The 19,732-nt window shown below is 44.3% G+C and overlaps 1 pseudogene; it reads right to left on the reverse strand.

Annotated features, from left to right (window-relative positions):
- Positions 1-400: 400 nt before the first annotated feature.
- On the reverse strand, positions 401-14,187 carry LOC144798028 (uncharacterized; annotated as a pseudogene).
- Positions 14,188-19,732: the final 5,545 nt, after the last annotated feature.

The following is a 19,732-nucleotide window of genomic DNA, read 5'->3' on the forward strand; positions in this document are numbered from 1 at the left end:
AGCCGTCAGGCCAACTACTCTCCTAGTTAGTGAGAAATGATTGTGACCCTGAGCTAAACATTGTGTACATGTAACATATCCATGCTTACACAAGTTGATATTTTTGCCATTGCAAAGTACAGATGGGACTACATCTATAAATTGCTAGATGTGATATATAATACAGCAGGCAATGAGTTCCTGACTCGTGTATTTATTGCAATGAACAAAGAGAAAATGAACATTGTGCAAAACCAAACAGGGAAAACCAGAATTGATGAAGTCATTCAAGGTCAATGAAACCATAGTTGTAGATACCAAATTGTTTGAAGTCCAATATCGAAAATGATACTCCCATCAAAAAGGTAAATGTGTCCAGAAATAATCCAAAGAATGAATGTGTTACACACACTGGAGCAAATTAGGTGTGAGGCTTCTTGCTGGTGGTGTTGGAGGTTTTCCCATGCACACCTCCTGGAAATTTGCATGGGTGTCCTCGCTTGGCAGTGCAGGAGGGATTAACAGCTGTGGGGACAGGGGTGTCTGCAGGTGTGTCTTCCTCTGGCAGGGCCTCCCTTGCTGTGGCTGCTGCAGATGTTGATGGGCCAGATGTTTTGGGACCACAGGAAGAGATAGATGGTGCTGGAAAAACCCTGCGCAGGTGTGTGTGTGAATGTCCTGTAGCACCCCTATGCGAGAGCTCATATTGGTGTATGTACCTCTGAAGCTGCTTCATCTCTCAGATTTCAGTTAGTGCCTGGCCAATCATGCCGTTGGAGTCCTGTTAGGCTCCCAAGACTTGGTTGAAGGTTGCCTGGTTGAGAGTGGCCTCGGTGGCCTCACTCAGCAGGCCCACAATACTCCCCATGAACCCAGCCCCCACAAGCCTGTGCCCTTAGCTCAGGGTACCCTCCATCACTGGGTCTTGGCTTTTCTGTAGCTGGGCTGGTGATTGTCACTTCATGATCCAGGACTGGGGGGCACACAATGAATGTAACTGTGCTTGGTGCACAGGTTGGGGTGACTGAGGTTGGCTCACATGTTGCAGCTGGGATCAGAGGTGTTGGTGTGGGCAGAGTGAGACTCACTGTTGCCGTCCGCCCAGACTGGCCAGATGGACCAGACCTGTCATCCACGTTGAGATCTCTAGGAGTGTTGTTATCATTGAGGGCTAGATCCTGGGGTGGAGTGGGAGTCTCTTCAGTGGCCAAGCTCTTGCCAGGTGCTCATCCAGATAGACCTGTTGTGAAACAGAGAACATTGCTATTGGTGGAAATGTGGTATCAAAATCCAAATGCATTGTGCCAAAGTGGAAACATAGGAAAAACAAAATAGGTAGAGATTACTATTGAGATATATTTCAGAGGTTTGAACTTGTTAACAAGACATTTGGACACGTTAAATAAATGTACTTGAATTAGTTGTCCTGAGATGTTTCATTTTGGATTAAGGAATAGACTTGATATCTCCTAAACATTTAAGGCAACACAGTGGAAAGGTAAAGAGTATTTCACCATTCCAAGGCTTAGGTTTGTACAAAACAGTTGATCACACAACTTGGTTGTATATTTAGCATTAGTCATCATGTGAGCAGTGCAGAGTCAATGGGTCACCTGCCACTTCTAATCAGCTGATTTACCTTCCAGTCTTACAAATATTGCATCTACACACTTGGTTTGTTGTAATTCATGACATCAATAGTTTCCGTTGAGGAGACTAGGACAACATAAAGCTAAGTAGGCAGACATGTCTCTGAGTACAGCAATGTGGAGTGCTTCGTCCATGAGAAGTGGACATCACTTGTAATATGTCATAACAGTAAGAATGGGTTAAATCACAATTTCATCTTGTTTTGAGTTACAGTTGTAGTTGTAGTCATTTCAATCTCCTCTTGCAAAATGATTAGTGTTGCACAACTGTTGCCAAAACGCAGCTGAGCTAGACAATATATTCACATAATAGCACATATCATGGGCCCTGGAATTATAGTTTTATAGTAATATACATACAACCACCATTCAAACTTGTGGCATGTAATGTAGGTTGATACATGTGATCTAATATGCAACAATACACATTTACACAGACAAACCTACATCTATGATACTTTGAGAATTGCATGTTAGGAAACTAATTATGCAACACAATGGAAAAAGCTGAGTTTAGATCAGAACAGAACAGAACATGTGTATTTGTAAAGCACACGTTCACCTGTAGGTATCTTGGCGCTGAATAACAGATGTTTATTGTTACCCAGCTCAATGATACTCGGAATATAGAATGGCCAAGACCTTCTCCTCCCAGGGAAACAGATGTATTGGGGCACTGGGAGGGCCACCACCAGTCTTCTGGGCCTCCAGGGAATGCACCTTCCCCCTTAGGCTGTTCCACATCTTCCTAATTTCCTCCTCTGTGCCCATGGTGGTACCTACAGCATTTACTCTGTCAACTATTCTGGACCACATTTCTCTTTTCTTACTGAGAGCTATATGTTGGTCTTGGGCTCCAAACAATTGTGGGTCTACTCTTATGATTTCGTCCACCATGTCTGACACATCAGCCTCTGAAAAAAGTGATTTTTTTGGGCGGGACAAAACTCAAAATTAAAGTGAGTGATAATGAAAACAAATCACCAGGGGATGTGAGAAAAATGTGCAACAAAAGTATTTGGAGAGTGGTAAAGGGATGGGGTAGAAAAAGGCTGCCTTCTCTCACCAGAAATTGGGTTCTGACTTGCTGTCCTGCAGTGGAGTGGCAAAGGATCATGGTCTGAAATGGAATGTATTTTATAGTGTGATGTGCAGGTGTAGTCACATGGCCAATGGACATCAGGTGTGTTGTAATCGTATCCATCCAATGGCCACTGTTGATGTGCTTTTCTGAGAGCAAACCGCATCGGACTACTGCCATCAGGGAACCACAACAAGGAGACGGCCTGGACACTTCTGTTCTCATAATTGGCTCAGAGGGAACCCCCGGCCCTGACAGCGATGGAGTATGTATCACCAACATTGCAGTCAGCTGAGGCGCTGGCAGAACACACTCATTCAACACGGTCGGCGAGCAGGCTGCTCCCCTCCCCAGCCAAAGTCGAGAAAGTCATCAACGTCGAGCTCTCTGAGTTCATTGATACAAACTACATACTAGACCACTCCTAATCAAGCTTCAGAAGCAACCACAGCAAAGAGACTGATCTCCTTGCCGCTACAGATGACATCCACACCCTTATCCACCGAGGAGAGACTTCCGCTGTCATCCTCCTGGACCTCTCAGCTACCTTCGACGCCATCTCCCACCACACCCTCTGCGCAGGTCCCTACAATGCCAGCAACCATGACAAAGCCCTAGAATGGATCCTATCCTTCCTCACCGGCCGAACAAGGTGAGTCAGACTTTCACAGAGATCAGTTGCGGAGGGCCTCAGGGATCATCCCTAAGCCCCACCCTCTTCAACATCTATATGGCACGTTTTCTGCCATAATCAGAAGCCAACGACTCAACAATCTCTCCTATGCCAATGACACCCAGCTAATTATCTTCCTCACCGATGAAACCACAGCTGCCAAGAGGAACTTCCACAATGGGATGAAGGTAGTCACCACCTGGATGTAGGATAGCTATCTCAAGTTCAACTCAGAAAAGACTGAAGTCCTCATCTTGGGATGCACCTCCTCTGCTTGGGATGTCTCGTGGTGGCCTGCAGGGCTCAGAAACCCCCTACACCCACAGACAATGCACAAAACATTGGCATCATCCTGGATTCCTCGCTCTCAATGAACTGCTTAATCAACACCTTCTCATCCTCCTTCTTCGACACGCTCCACTGCTTCGTAAGGTCTTCAGATGGATCCCCACTGAGTCCTGGAAAACAGTCACCCATACGCTTGTCAGCAACAGACTCAACTACGCAACGTCCTCTACGCCGGCACCACCCAGAAACTGCAGAGCATCCAGAATGACTATGCCAGACTCAACCTGAACATTCTACACCTCAGCCACATCACCTCCCACCTATGAGACCTTCACTGACTACCTATCAACAAAGAATTACCTTCAAGTTCTTCACACACACCTACAATTCCCTCTACAACACTGGACCTGCCGAGCTTAACCACCACCTCTCCTTCTGCACTCCCACCAGACGTCTCCACTCTGCCCAAAAGGCCCTGGCCACCATCCCACAAATCCACAAGACCACCGCCAGAGAAACATCCTTCTCCTACCTCGCTGCGAAGACCTGTAACGCCTTGCCTCTGCACCTCAGGCAATCACCATCTCTGCCTCAATTCAGGAAGGACCTCAAGACCTGGCTCTTCGACTGATCTGGAGGTCCCCCACGCCTCTCCTCAGCACCTTGAGACCCTAACAAGTGAGAAGTCCCACTTTACAAAAAATGTCATTGTATGCTTGATTGATTGATTACATCGTACAACGGCAGGTGTAAGACTGATGGCACAGTGGTCTTCTTGGGGCTGCTGCTGCAGCAGTATGGAGGTAAGACCTTTAGTGTTGAACCAATTAACATCACATATACTTGTTTCTTATGCATCGGAGAGTTAGCTGACTTTCTGGAAATGTGACAAGTTTGTTCAATCTAGAAATTCCAAAAGTATATTTAGGGTTGCTCAGTAACTTTCTGATAATGCCAGCAATTGTTTTTGTAAGCTGTAAATCACAGTCACCTTGCTGCGCTGCACTGCATGATGGAGAATGGGCAGGAATGGGTAATATATAAGGCAATACAGAGCATTCCTGGCTTTTCCTCTGCACTGCCGTCCTTTCGTCAGTCTAGCGCCAATGCACCTCCCTGCACAAAAACAATCCTGAGAGGCACTTTCCTCTTTCTACACGGCTAGTGTGGTTGACCTAAAAGCTGGGGAACTGGATTAGAGTCTTGGTAGGGACGCTAAACATCCTGTGATTCTGGGCAATTCACTTAGAGCCCGATTACGATGGTGGCGGTCTTACATCCACTGCCACCCTATCGGAGATTGGGAACGCCTGACAGGCTGTCAGCATTTTGATGCGACCGCCACCCTGCACTATGTGGCAGGCACCATGCAGTGCCTGCCACATTGTGAAGTGATGAGTAGGTGTACCATAAGTGTCCACCAGGTCTTGTGTCTTGGAGCAAGGGGGTAAGAGGGGCCTGCTAGGGGCCCCAATGTCCCTTTCTGCCAGCCTTTTATTGGTCGGTTCACCGCCTTGAAATGGTCGATAGAAAGGAACATCGTCATCCATACGGCAGTGCCTGGTAGGCACCACCACCATTGTAGGGACTACAAGCCCCTTGCGGCATCAGCGGGTTTAAGTAGCCCGTCGGATGCGTGGCAGTCAGTCTTTCCGACCGCCAACACACCGTCGGCCATGGTAATGTGGCGGGCGGTGATTCAGTTACAGATGGGCTGTCGGTGGCGGTCTCACCAGCATCGTAATCGGGCCCTAAATCTCCCTGTGTCTAGCAACAACAAAAAAAATGTGTCCGTCTGTAACACAACTAGTGCTCATTTAAAGCACTCTGAAACGTCGATGTCGAGTTAGCCCTATATAAATATCTCCAAAACTTGAAAGACTCCCCAAAGCGGAACTCTCACGATGGTGGGATCTTACAACATTAAAAAAGTATGTTGAACTTAAACAAATACCCAGAGGTCTTAGAGTCATCGTATTTCCCACCTTTGAAGACTTAGACCCTGACCTTCTTCGTGAACTAGACTCCTTACGTCGCTGGATGACATTTCTGACGAGTTACCCAATATGGAAGATGTTCTAGCTGACCTCAATATCGCTACTGACTTTCAAGTGAATAGTGGACTTAAGAACAAATCCACATTCACTCCCATCCTTACCCCTGGTAACATGATTGACTGCTTCTATAAAGCAGTGACATCTGATTTTTATAAATTGGAGGACAAATTTCAAGACAAATCATGGAAATTCAAGGATAACTTATCTAATAGGGAAAGAGATGCATTAGAACAACTTAGAGGTAACACACACCTAACCATTAGAGAGGCAGACAAGGGAGGCAACATTGTCCTTATGGACAATGATCTCTATTTGATGAGATTGAGAGACAATTATCTGACTCCAAGTCCTATACATTGATACCACATGATCCTATGACTGCAACTATTCCACTAATTGAAAGAACTCTTCGATACTGGCTTAGTGTGGGTCAATTGACTGATTTGGAATTTAAATATTTATTTAACCCCACGTCCAGGGCAGCATATATTTATATACTCCCCAAGGTCCATAAGAACATGACCCGACCCCCGGGTAGACCCATCATCTCGGGGATAGGGGGACTTACAGAACACATTTCTGAATATATAGATATATTTCTTAAGCCTTTTGTGATCCAACTTCCTGCTTTCATCCAGGACACTAAAGACCTTCTTAACAAACTGGAACAATTTCCTTGGTCTGATGAATATACATTGGTTACTCTTGATGTCAACGCACTATACACCAGTATACCACTAGATAAAGGAATGGAGGCCCTCAGATTCTTCCTATCTAAAAGAGTTTCTTCTCTATATGATCACACCAGAATGCTACTAGAACTCACTGAATTGACATTAAATAACAACTATTTCCAACATAAATCTGCTTGGTTTAAACAACAGTCCGGCGTGGCAATGGGGGCTAAATTCTCCCCCTCGTTTGCTAACCTTTATATGGGTTTTTTTGAGCAACATCATATCTGGAAAGACGGTCCCCATCACTTAACTAATAACATCATTTATTGGGGACGTTTTATTGACGACGTGCTACTCATTTGGAGTGGTGACACAGATTCTCTTGTCCAGTTCGTTGAATATCTCATGAACAATAATTATAATCTGACATTTCCTTACAGCTATGACAAAAAGGAAATTGATTTCCTTGATGTAACATTATATGTCAGTGATGGAATTTAACAAACAAAACTTTCTCGGAAAACAATAGCGTGCAACTCGGTTTTACACGCTAGTAGTGCCCACCCTACCAGCCAGATCAATGCCATCCCCTTTGGCGAGATGACTCGAATCAGGAGGAATTGTAGCGCCGATAATGATTTTAACAATGAGTTGGACCAACTAACTAAACGTTTTGTTCAAAGGGGATATGGTCCTGAAATTTTAACAAAAGCGAAAACCAGGATTAAACAATGTAAACGAAGTGATGTACTCAAAAACAATAGGGAGAAAAAACAGTATCACCAACCAAAGACGTGTATCATTCATTACACAATACCATTGCTACAGTAATTAGATCTTTGGTATATTGCGTAAACACTGGCACCTACTCCAACTTGATCGAGATCTCAACCTGTTCGTTAAGAACAAACCACAAATAACATACAGAAGGGGTAAAACCTTGCGCAATCTGTTGGGACCAACTGGTTGCAATACTAATACTCTTGTTTCTAAGAATTGGCTTCCTTCAAAACCTAAAGGTTCCTATAGTTGTTCTATGTGCAATGTCTGTCAATTTGCATGCAACAAAACTGTGGCTTTCTGTTATAACACCAAGAAGACCTATCAAATTCATGAATTCATTAACTGCAATACAAAATTTGTTGTTTATTGCATCATATGCCAATGCAAACAGATTTACATAGGGAGCACTATTCGTCCTCTTAAAGAACGAATACAAGAACATATCAGGGGCATCCGAAACAACGCTTCCAATTATCCGTTAGCAGCCCATTACAACACAGATCATCTGAATTAATTAATATTAAGTTTCATGGGATTGCTACTCTCAAACATGACTCTCGTGGCGGCAATAAGATAGCTGCCCTTAGAAAATTAGAAACACAATGGCTCATTAAATTGAGAGCAGTAGACCAGGGGTTAAATATAGACAGGGAAATGCATGTCTTTATATAAACTCCTAACGTACCCCCCCATTTTCAGATGTCACGAATACTGTTGTCTTTATTCTTGAGTTGTATTGTTAAACATCTGAAACGACCACTTTACTTTCTTATTATCAGATGTTATGAGTACTGTTTCCTTGTTTCCCGAGTGTTGTTGTCAAACATCTGTAACTGCATATCATTCATCTAAACACGATATATCATCTAACTCAAGATTAATAATTCACTTTGATGGATAAATGATTTTATATTTCCTGTTAGATTATATTTGGCTATGCTGGTCCAGGTGGAACCGATACTAATCCTTAATCCAATGCCTTCTGTCCTTACACTGACCTTTTGTGTTGTGATATTGTGTTTGTAGGTTTGACATCTAAAAAAAACAATGTCCTTTTAAATTATGTTGTTGATGATTGAATTTTCTCCAATATTATATACTTATGTGATAAGATAACAATATACGTATAATGTTTCTTATGAATTTTGCTTAATTGTAATCATATGAATGATATATATAACGATGTTCATTTGACTATGCACTTATCATTTATGCCTTTTCACAGGGGGTTTAGCTATACTTCCCTTTACAATGATTTAGTTTTTCTTTTTTCAATGTACATGGCCTTACTATTGACCGTTCTCATAAAATCGAAATTCTCTGTTGTATATTATAGGCCAACAAAGCTTAGCCACATGGCATCTACTCTGATACCCACGTCTTTACTAATAATTCGATACGGTCCGGCTCGGGTGACGATTTCTGGCAGTGCACTTAATTTTATTATATGATTGGTGCCACTTCTATTGATTGTCTTATTCTTATCATCAGCGTACAGGTGGTGTGCTCTAAACAATTTCAAACATTTATATTTACTTATTCCAATATGGCGGATACATTCTCATTGCCGTTTTTTTCTATTTTACTACTATTACGATACTTCTAGTCCTATCTCCATTTTTGTTGTTTTCCGGGCGGGCTCCCAACAATCTTTGGCGCCCGCTTCCTCTTCCGTATATATTAGTTTGCATTACGGGCGATGGCCGCTTGCAGGGTTCCAGTATCAGGTGGTGCTTTTTTTATTTTTTTTATTTTGCAGAGTTTTATATAGCGCGAACTAGACCCGAACTGAATCAGGTATCAGAGCGCTTTACATGGCACCAGTTACGTTACATGAGGACACACTTTCATTTTAGGCACGGGGAGATTAAGTGATTTGTCCAGAATCACAGGAGGTTTTTTGCTTGACTCTTCCTTTTCGGTAAGCGGGCTTCTGTACGGTTTAGTGGTTATTTATGAAATGGAGTATGTTTACTCGACATTATATTTAGACGTGTTTGCCTTTTTTTTTTTTTCACAGCCTCACATATCATTGAGGTGACTCTATAGGTAAGCTCGTTTTCAGAGGTTGCGTCTTTATTTGTTGGGATTAGTTTACTCATGTTTTTTAGTTTATTTGTTGTTTCGGTACGCTGGTATAATTTTTTATCTCTATACAACATTGTGACTCAGGATTGGGCCGTCAAAACGAGTTTTGAAATGTATTGACCTATGCCTTTGTGGTATGCTATTTCACTTTGCAATATATGTAAAGACCTCTTTAGACAATTTTTTGGTTTGTTGTCTCACGCAGTTACCAGCACTATATAATACCCTGATATTTGTTGACTGTGATACTGAGGCTTGGAATAGTTACCTAGTGGCTTAGACCCACTGTTAATAATGCATTATGTTGAAGTCGCCTTTCTACCCTGTTATTTGTGATTGTTCTGTGATCTCATTATTGTCATTTTGTCTTTCCATACAGGAATATTATATGCTCTTTTTATAATTTCTTTATTAGAATGATGAAAATATTTAACTTGTGCTGGTGAGTTTTTGCTCGCGTAACTGGCCTCTCACTCCTTAATATGAGTACGTTTACGCTATGGACCCATCCTTAGCATGTTATTCTTAAAAATATTTTTTCAATAGATTCTTGGGTTTTATGAAATTGGAAATAATTACATGGCGATAGCATATCCTAGTTAAGACTAAACTGTGTAATGGATTTATTCATGCTAGCCTTTTTTAATGACTACTGTTTGATTTAATCTGAATTGCATTTCCAGTAACTGGTCACACTGCCAGTATCTCTGGCCAGACTCTATTGTGATTAATTTTTCAGCAAACTATTAATCGATGATCTTGGGGAATATACCCCAGTACATGCAACTTTATATTTGTTCTTTATCTAAATCCATATTTTGTCTTACAGAGTCCGTTTTGATTACTTCAGCTCTCCATCTATTTTGTTTTTTTCATTACGTATGACTCATATGGATACTTTGGAATTTTGTTATTTATTTGGGTGAGATTTCTTATACTCAATATGCCAATATTTGAGGCCTTTCCTTACATTATTAATTGTTTCCTCTGGGGTCTTTACCCCACTTAATTAAATACTTTAAACACTACTCTCTGTTCAAAACATATATTTTGTCTTATAGAGTTCATAGTGACTACCTACCTTGACATCTACCCAGCTATCTTACTACGTTTGACCCATTCGGACAATTTGGATTTTTTGTTACTTACTCTGGTGAGACTCTTTACGGCTAACATATTATGATCATGGTCTTGTTTCACGATCCTTGAATTAGATTATTCAACTTTATCCAATTTGGTCAGGTATACACACTTGACTCCTATTTGTTGCTATTCTTTTTGATTTATTATATGTGCATAACCACCATCTAATTCCTTGACACTATTATGTTCATTGTGGTTTATTATTACTTGGTATATATATTTATTGTATTTATATATATATATACCTTTCTCTCCCATTTGACTTAGGAGCCTCATGATCATAGCTACACTTGTATGATTTTATGATACGTGCGCCGCATATTCCAGCTGTTATTAGGTAGTCCCTCTTTTTTATACACATGATGCTTCTCTTTGGTGGATGTTGCTATGTTGCACGTATTATTTTATTTTAGTCTTCACTCCTGGTGTTTCATATTCTTATAATTTTGCGCCAGCACATTATTAGTAGCCGTTTTTCTTTTTCTCTCTATTTCCCTCCATTTCTCTCCATTCTCTATTTAGACCACATTTTATCGTTTCTTTCTTATATATTTGGGACGGTTATTATGCTTCTTGGTGATCTATGTTCTATCTATCACTATTATAATATTTATATTAATGTATGTTTAGGCCCGCTCAATGTTTTCTTTTCTTTAAAAATTCAACTTTTATAGTATTATAATGTTGTGTACACATTTTCTTACTATGTCTTTGCAGCCTTGAAAAAGTCCCAGTACTTATTCAGAGTACGGACGAAACACGTGTCGGCTGTCGTTTTATCAATTGGAAAATAACTTTTATGGATCAATAAAGAAAAAGATGACATAAATATGAACTTTATCCACTGATTTGTTCTGTCCTAAACTACAAGCTGCAGATTGTATTTGGATTCAATACTGTTATGACTATTAATCACATTAGTCTTAGATGTACTTGCACTTGAGGATTGTGCTCTCCTTGACCTTTCTCGTCTGAATCTCCCAAAAACTGGCCTTGCATGGTTTCATAAATCTGAATTAAGGTTTGCGTAGTTGTTGCACGTTTCATGGTGCAAGAGTGACGTAAACCTGCTCGTAAATGTGGTGTGCGCTCTAGTCTACGAGCGTGAACGCGATGATGCGTCACGCCGTAGACAAGAGCGGAAGGCGCACGCATGCGCAGTGACGTGAGATTGAAGGCGCGAAGCGGGGAATCGGAGTTAGCGACCGGAGCTCTACCTGTTAAGACGCTCGGCGCTTTATGCTTAATTATAACTTTACTTACCTTAATAAAAAGGTTCTGCAACCAAAGCGACTCACAGTGTCTGATGTGGGGATAAAGGAGGAACATTATATTGGCGACGAGGCTGAGACACGAACACCACCGAGCACAGTGGAGAGGAGCAACCACCCCCGCCACCATTCCACACCGGCCAGTGGGGGAGAGCAGTTACCTACAACAGCACAAGCGTAAAGCGTGGCAGCAGCGCAACAGTGAGGCGGGCAACAACCCCAGCCACAAGGAACCAGGTCAGTGCGGCCCCGGGGACAAAAGCCCATAAGCCAGCAACCTGGCAGCCAAAGGCAGCGTCCCACAACCAGAGGAGGGGGTGCAATCAGACAACCCCACGCAAACAGTAAGGGACAATACCCCAGGCAGTCCCAGAGGGCAAGGTGACACCGCAGGGAGCGCAGGAACGTCTAGCGCGCCTGACCAAGTCAGAGCCCAAGCAGTAGATCACAGAGGCGAGGCCAAGATGGCGAACCAAGCGTCGGCCCTGATGGCCCCCATCCCATTCCTACCCAGACCAGGGGAACCACAGTTAAAATGGGAGGATTGGAGAGAATACTTTAAGAACTACATAGAGGCACGAGAGGACGACAATGGAGAGGAATACACGCCTGAAAGGAAAAAGAGATTGTTGCTCCACAATCTAGGCCCGGAAGGGGTGAGAGTGTTCGCAAACATAGTGCCCAAGGAAAGGGGTGCAACAGAGACGGACGTCTTTAAAAATGCATTGGAGGACCTGGACAATCATTACCGCCCTGCAGTGTGCGTCTCAATAGACAGGTACAATTTTCAACAAAGGAAGCAAGAGGCTGGTGAGTCTATACACGACTACGTAGCTGCGCTCCGAAGTCTGGCCATCACATGCCGTTATGGGACGTTACAGGAGGAGTATATTAAAGACCAGATAGTCATGCATACCACCAACAGGGCTGTCCAGGACAAACTATGGGCACAGAGTGAGACCTCACTCAAGGAAGTCATAGCGATGGTAAAGAAGGCAGAAATGTCGAAACGCTGCGCAGAAGCGGCCAAAAGGGAAAGCACGCAGCGGCAGATGGTTAACAAGGTAGACGAAGCGTCAGCATCCAACAGACAAAAAGGATCCTATGGAGAACAGAGGAAGGAATCCAAATGGACTAGCAAACAGACTGGCCGCCCAAGCACGGACAACAAATTCTCTTGCTATAGATGTGGCAGTGCAGCGCACTCGGCTCAAGATAAATGCTGTCCTGCTTTTCGCGCCAGATGCGCGTTCTGTGGCCTGGTCGGCCATTTTGAAAAGGTGTGTCGAAAAAAGGGGAGGAGGACCACCGTCAAATGTGTGGAGTCAGCGACGTCAGAAGTCAACGAGGACGACCTAGAAGACGGAGAAATGGTGCTGTGTATAGAGGATCAAGTATTGGAGGTGACAGGGAAAAGCAGAGACAAGCCCCGCACGGACATGCTTATTGGGGGTGTGAAAGTACACGTGGCTGTCGACTCAGGTTCCCCCTGGACCATAGTACAAAGATCCATATGGGAGGAAGATTTTGCACCGGTGGTTGGTCCAGACCTATGGCCACCCGACATCAGGCCCATTTCATACACAGAGAACGCCATTCCCTTGGTGGGCTGCCGAGACTTCATGTTTGAGTTTAGGGGAAGGACAGCCACCTGCACGTTATATGTCGCAGAGAAGGGCCCATCGGTGCTAGGATGGAGAGACGCAGGGGATCTGGGGATCATACTCAATCCCGGAGGCAAGGAACAGATACTCTTGACGGATGAGTGGCCCCTCACAAAAGAGGAAGATTGGAAATCGGCCTACCCCAAGGTGTTCGAGGGTATGGTAGGAAAACTGGACAAATTTGTACACAAAATGGTCCTCAAGGAAGGAGCCATACCAGTGACGCACAAAGTCAGGAACATTCCCATATCCACCAGCGATGCGGTACAACAGGAGTTGCAGAGACTGGAGAATCAAGGCATCATAGAGCCAGTGGACAGTGCTGAGTGGTTGTCCCCCTTGGTGGTGGTCAAGAAACCAAATGGGAAGGTCCGTCTCTGTGTGGACCTCCGCGAGCTCAACAAATGCCTCATTGTGGAGAAGTTTCCCCTGCCCAGAATCGAGGAGATGCTGGCAAAGACAAAAGGCATCACTCATTTCTCCACTATAGATCTCACGTCTGCATACCATCAGATTGAGTTGCATCCCACAAGTAGAAAGTACACCTCCTTCATCACGCCCTTTGGGTGTTATCAATTCCGCAGGATGCCTTTCGGGCTGGCGTCCGCAGCTGCTGTCTTTCAAAAGTTAATGCATCGGCTATTTAAGGATATCGCTGGAGTGCAGTACTTTCAAGATGACATTCTGGTAATGGGCTCCACCAAAACAGACCATGACAACAAACTGACCAGAGTCCTCGAAGTGTTACAAAACAAAGGTTTAACAGCAGAGTGGAGTAAATGCAAGATTGGGATGCCCTCTGTCACTTACTTGGGTCACGAAATCGGAACCCATGGTATATCACCGAAAGAGCAAAATGTGAGGGCCATCAAGGAAGCCAGAGCCCCGAGTACCAAGGAGGAAGTGCGGTCATTCCTTGGAATGGCCGAGTACTATAGCAAATTCGTGAGACATTTTGCCACAAAAACGTACAGAATGCGACAGCTCATCAGAGACAAGGCAAAGTTTGAATGGGACGGGGAAGCACAAAATGAATTTGAGACGGTAAAGAACTGCATCAGCCAAGCCGTTCCCTTGCAAGGTTACGTCTCGACAGGAAACACCATCGTGACAACGGATGCAAGTGACAAAGGCTTAGGGGCGGTGTTGGCACAAGAGAGGGAGGATGGTTCGGTGGAAACCATCAGTTTTGCGTCACGTGCTCTTTCCCCGACGGAACAACGGTACAGCGTCATCGAAAAGGAGATGCTGGCAGTCACTTGGGCCATGGGCAAATTTAGACAGTTCATTTGGGGAACCAGGTTCAAGCTCCAAACAGACCATAAGCCCCTGGTCAAAGTCCTGACGTCTTCAGGCCATGACACTGCGACTCCAAGAATCGCTAAAATGACATTGAAACTACTAGATTACACGTATGACGTGGAGTATCTGCCAGGAACTCGCAACAGGGTGGCAGATTACCTGAGTCGGGCTTCGGCAATGGAGGAGGCGCCGGAGATGGTCCTGGACAAAGAGGAGATGGTAGCCAGCATGGAAGACCATGAGGCAACGATTAGTAGTCAAGAATGGGCGGCTGCGTACGAGCAAGACGGGGAGAAAGAGGAGATTAAAGGATACCTTACTTCTGGATGGCCGGACAAGAAAAAGCTCACTGAAAGTGTAAGGAAGTTCTACGAGATGAGAGAAGAACTGTCGTTGAGCGATTCAGGGATCTTTCTGTACCGAGGAGAAAGGGTAGTACCTCCAGAGTCTCTGATACCCCGATTATTGAAACAACTTCATGAAGGTCATCTGGGCATTGTAAAGACAAAGGCACGAGTCAAGCAAATGTATTGGTGGCCAGGCATGGATACCCAAATAGAAAGGCAAGTAAGAGAGTGTGGACAGTGCCAAGGAGCGGACAAAATACTTCGACCTCTCAGACCAGCCTTGGGGAAGTTCGAGACCCCTCAAAACCCTTGGGAGAACGTGGCCATTGACATACTGGGGCCTGTCTTGGATAACAGCGGGGTGAACAAATATCTGTGTGTAGTCATAGACAAGTATTCGAAATGGCCTGAAGTCGATATACAAGAATCCATGGACACTGACACCGTTTTGAAGTTCTTGACGTCATTATTCTTGAGAGAAGGCATACCAAAATCTATACTCAGCGATAACGGACCGCAGTTCGTATCGGACAAATGGAGGCGATTCATGAAGAGGAATGGGATTGAAACGAAGCACACAGCCATCTATCACCCAGCTTGTAACGGCCAAGCAGAGCGGTTCAACCGGGTGTTAATGGGCTCCATACAAGCAGCCATATCGCAAGGTATGCTGTGGGCTTACAGGATCACCCCTACAGTGGTGGGGTACAGTCCATTCCAAGTGCTGAGAGGCCGCCTCCCATTCACTAGGGACAACGTAGTGTGGAGGGAAAAAACCATCACCAGCAAATGGTCCCCGGCGGTGGTGCAGCACAACCTGGAGAAGGCCCAGAAGATATATGCGGCCCATTATGACAGAAGACGCAATGTGAAGGAAACAGAGCTGGAAGAAGGAGAGTGGGTCAGGGTCAAGCTGCCCACCATGCAAAGGAAAGGAGAAAGCAAGTATAGTCAACCCTTACAGGTCAAGGAGGTGCGAGGAAGGGCAGCCCTCCTCAGCGACGGCAAGGTATGGTCCCAAGACCGCATGGCCAAAGTCAACAAGATTGTAACGTGGCCTAAATCAGAGAGGGAGGAGATACAAGTGGGGCCTGAGGAAATGAGGCCTCCCTGTATGCAGAGCTCAAACGACCAGTTGGAAGAAGCAGGAAAGGACAGAGAAATGGAAACTTCTACCTCCAGATTTACCAATGAAGAAGATACACCCGCCGGTGAAGAACAGGGAGAAGATCAGAGAGAGGGTGAGAGTTCACTGGGAGAGAGATCGATGGTGGAAAAGATGCCGGTAAGGTGCACCCGCAGTGGCAGGGCAGTTAAGGTGCCCTCCAGATATCGAGACTTTGAATTGAGTGGACACTAGAACTTTGGCGGTCACAGCTTAGCTATCATATGTTAAAGGGGGGAGATATGTGGTGTGCGCTCTAGTCTACGAGCATGAACGCGATGATGCGTCACACCGTAGACAAGAGCGGAAGGCGCACGCATGCGCAGTGACGTGAGATTGAAGGCGCGAAGCGGGGAATCGGAGTTAGCGACCGGAGCTCTACCTGTTAAGACGCTCGGCGCTTTATGCTTAATTATAACTTTACTTACCTTAATAAAAAGGTTCTGCAACCAAAGCGACTCACAGTGTCTGATGTGGGGATAAAGGAGGAACATTATAGTAAATAGGCCCCCATGTTCTTAGACAAATGGTTAATTTTCCAACCTTGTTCATCTTCTGGTGCTCTATACGGTGTTAACAAAATATCTATGGAAATGATTACTAAGCAAACGTACTGAGTTGTGATCTCTGCGCTATTATGATATTATGATAAGTACGAGCCTTCTTTCCACTGCTGTTGGGCTTCTGTGTCAACCGTTCACTGGTGAGTGCTCAAAAGCAGCAGCAGATGTTCAGGGTAGCAGCACAGCAGGAAGTTGTGCAGCTGCGCACAATATGTATTCAGGCTTGCTCAAACACCATATTGTTAACAATTTTAATGACAATGTTGACTCTCATGTTAAAGAAGAAAATAAGCCTCTTGAAAAAAAAGATTGTACCATTTGATCACGTACGCGACAGAGGGGTGGTTTAATTGAAAAAACGAGAAATGCCATCATTTCTTTTAAAGTTTCCTGTTCATCCCACTCTGTCAGGTAATTTTGAAATGCCGCTTAACAACAATACGATAACTTCTGCAGGTGTGTCTTCCCTCAGAAACAATTCAGTGTATTTTTTATATGTTTTTTTCATTCCATTATTCACAGACTTGCAAAACAATTGCACTACTTTGGTGGCTCAAGATAACAGTTAAGGTTACTATCCGGAGAGGGAACGAGCCAAAGAGGTACTTAGAAGAAAGTGCGTACAAAGAAAAGCAATGAGATAAAGTAAGGCACGGTCTGGCAAAGCCAAATAGATCTGGTTTTAATGTGACAATCACATGTAAACTGCACGATTGCATGCATCTGTTAGCACATTAAATCCAGAGCTATTTCTGGTAGTTTTCTTTCGAAGTTTGCTTCTGTTAGGTGAACTAAACATTATATTATTGTTTGTTTAGCTTTAGAATAACAAGTAGTAATAAAGTATTCTGCCTTGTAACAATATCGTACACTATATTAATTTTCATCCCAAGTGTAATCTCATTCATTTAATGTTTGCCTCATTTAAAGAATACCAGAGCAACAACCAAGAACATAGGATGAGGGACTACAAGGGTACATGGGTTCATGGATTATAAACAGGGCCATTGAAATTAAGCAATAGGGAAGGCCTGAATTATGCAGCAGAGAGTCCTTAGTTACCTCTCACCTCTCTATGCCCCACTCTTCTCTTAAGGATTTCCTTTGAATTTTAAATACGGATGCCACCAGACCACCAGGCACCATGGAATCACCTTGCAGGCTCTACCTGGCCTTAGCCAAGCCCAACCAGGACCTCGATATCAGAGAGTGTACTTAAACCAGGGAAGTGCAATCAGTAGAATGAGTGCACAGCAGTCAACTAGCAGCATAGCAACGTCACACTCAGGCAAGATTAGCGATCATATTTGCTCTCAATTGCGCTGAAATACCCCCTCACCTCTCCAGGAAATGGCACTGGCAGGCCGATGATCAATCGCTAACAGCTAACAGAAACCATGTAATAGGCCAGCATGACTCACGGGTTGCGGGGTGGGTGCAGGGTTGGGGGTGTAGGCAGGCGCAAGGGGGGAACGGAGGGGGTGCATGGGTCACAATAAAAAGAAAACACTTACCTTCACGCCGGGTCACGTGCGTCTCTGCTCTCGTCTTCCAGGAACAGAAAGTACCCGGCACACAGGCTACCATGACCAAACAGGTGTTGTGATTGGTCTGAGCGCCGTGACAGCCTGCACGGAGAACAGGGAAAGTGTATATCACATCAAAAGAGGGGAGATTAGAGGTAGGAGAATTTGGGACTCATCCTTCATGAATCTGTCAAATAGCCAAAAGAGAGTCCCTTCTGTCAAAGAAGGAAAAGCGAACCTCTTGTTAGGACTGAAAGGAAAGTGAACTTAAAAAAAAAAAAAAGGACTGAAAGGAAAGAAAAGCTTTTTTTTTTTTTCAAATAACCCTCACCCACTGGTGTTGCCCCTTGGTGGCATGCTTCATCATAGGGTTCATACCTGCCCTCTAAGGACAGGGGCGTGCTGCTACCTACGGAGACGCAGGAGCACTTTATAGAAACAAGCATTTGCAATGCAATAGGTCTCGTATTTCTGAAAGTTAGGGATATCGGCGTTGTAAATGACAATTTCTTTGAAACATGCGTTTTGGTTTGGCATTTGCTTGAAGCGACATAGATGGGAGATGACAAAGGAGCTGTGAAGGGAAGAAGGTAAACGGACAGGCGGATGGAAGTGAACGATGCCACTAGGACCTGGTGCAGTTAAAAGTTAAAATGTGTACATAACATCAAATTAACATTAGCCTAAACAGCCACAAAGAACATTAAATACTATACTCACTCTTGTTTTCCCTTGCTTATGAGAATGAGAGGCAGCAAAACAGTAACGAGACTAATATGCTGCCTGACAAAAAATTAACACACCCTGTGTACCTTACAAATAAACACTCCTGTAGGGGCACTGCTTTCAGCCATGCATACAGAGACCTTGCATGGGATACACAAAAATACTTAATTGTGGGGTTCATAATGGAATTGGAATGTTTAGGGACATGAGATTCCCGGAGCGGATGTTGCTGCTGAGGTGGATGGCTGACGGTTATTAAAGATTTGTCCTGCTTACCGTAACGTGTTGTGGACATCTTTTCAGTGGCGACGAGTTGACCATCAGCGTCTCCACCTCCATCGTATTCCTGGTGTTTGTTTGGGATACTGCATTGATCCCTGCAGTTTCCTTGGATGCCAGTTTTCCAGTTTTCTTTTGCTGTCTTCTGCCTGAAGAAGTCCTGATGTTGGTTTCGCCCCAGCGGGAACACCCCTCCCAAAGCTGGAGGCGAGCAGTGCGGTTCTTGCCTATGTATTCTTCTCCGAGACGTATTTTTGGGGCGTACTGCCAGGGAGCAGGATCTGGTTGTCGGCTCGCAGCTCCAGCGCGTGTTGACAGTGAGTGTGCGTCGTATGTACGCCTCCCATTGATGTCAGCAAGTTGTACAGACGCCGCTGCTCGCGTACTCGGATGTGCAGTGGCCATCTTGGAGGTATTTTATCTACATTACGGTGATAGGCACACCCATTTCATGTCCGGTGAACACAGTGG

This window comes from Lissotriton helveticus, chromosome 12 (assembly GCF_964261635.1).
Source record: "Lissotriton helveticus chromosome 12, aLisHel1.1, whole genome shotgun sequence".
NCBI lineage: Eukaryota > Metazoa > Chordata > Amphibia > Caudata > Salamandridae > Lissotriton > Lissotriton helveticus.